Below are 1,134 nucleotides of genomic sequence, written 5' to 3'. Positions count from 1 at the left end.
GTGGTTTGAGCTAGGCAGCTGTTGCTTATGCTGCTTGTCTCATGCAATGCAGCAGAGTTGCATGAGAATGAGAGCTTCAGGATCCAGCCACATCATAGCAGAATATTAATGAGCTAGCTAGCATCCTGTCTGGTACACCTGGAAAGTGAATAAACCCCCCAAAATATCTGAAATATTGAAAGAGCCCATGCTTTGTACAGAGCCCAGCACTGAGGGAGAAGAAACCTTAATCTGTATGGCCTTCCCACTGCTGCTGCACACCAAACTCCCATGTGCACTCCATAGGGAGACTTCAGAAGTGATGCATGGATGCAGGGCCTCTGTGCTCACCAGAAGCCCTTTTGGCACCTTAACTCCTGCTCTATGAGCCCAGCCCTGGCCAGGAGTACCTGCTGCTTTCCTTCCCAGAGCATGGACTCAGAGCCAGGCAGGGGAGTGCAGGGCAATGGGGCGCAGCTCTGTTTTCTATTGTGGGAAGGAAGGTAAAACCTGCAAGAAGAAGGCAGAAAGGAATTTTACCACATCACATCTGAAACCTAAATTTTACCTGTATTGTGAAGAAACCCTGAGTCAGTTCTGACTGCACACCTGACAGCAGCATTTTGAAGTCTTCTGTAACCTACAGTAAGGGGTTCTGTGCATTTGTGCCTATACCTGAAGTGCTGGAATAGAACAACCACCAGTGAATTTGGACAGGCAGTAACTTTACATACTAGCCTTTTGCCTTGTCACAGAATCACAGAATATTCTGAGATGGAAGAGACCCACTTTGGATCCCACCCACAAGGATCATTGATTCCAACTCCTGGCCCTGCACAGGACATCCCAAGAGTCACACCCTGTCCCTGAGAGCATTGTCCAAACGCTTCTTGAATTCTGCCAGGCTTGGTGCTGTGACCACTTTCATGGGGAGCCTGTTCCAGTGCCCAGTCAGCCTGTGGATGAAGGACCTTTTCCTAATATCCAACCTAAACCTCCCCTGACACAACTTCATGCTGCTCCTTTGGGTTAAACATGGTTAGATGCCACAAAGTAGGTGGCAGTGCCTTAACTGTATGCATTTTGTACAGGCCACAAGGGCCTCTTCCATCCTTTTCAAGGACAGTGCTGATCTTCTCTCCTTTCATACAACAC

At 48.4% G+C, this 1,134-nt stretch overlaps 1 non-coding gene across 1 annotated transcript; it reads right to left on the bottom strand.

Moving 5' to 3' along the window:
* Positions 1–1,008: 1,008 nt before the first annotated feature.
* Positions 1,009–1,134, bottom strand: LOC128806994 (U6atac minor spliceosomal RNA). The gene has a single exon (XR_008437009.1). It is a non-coding gene; the product is annotated as a U6atac minor spliceosomal RNA (small nuclear RNA).

This window comes from Vidua macroura, chromosome 4, assembly GCF_024509145.1.
Source record: "Vidua macroura isolate BioBank_ID:100142 chromosome 4, ASM2450914v1, whole genome shotgun sequence".
NCBI classification, from domain to species: Eukaryota; Metazoa; Chordata; class Aves; order Passeriformes; family Viduidae; genus Vidua; species Vidua macroura.
Note: the sequence above shows the minus strand (reverse complement) of the source record. Positions and strands in the feature narration are given on the sequence as shown.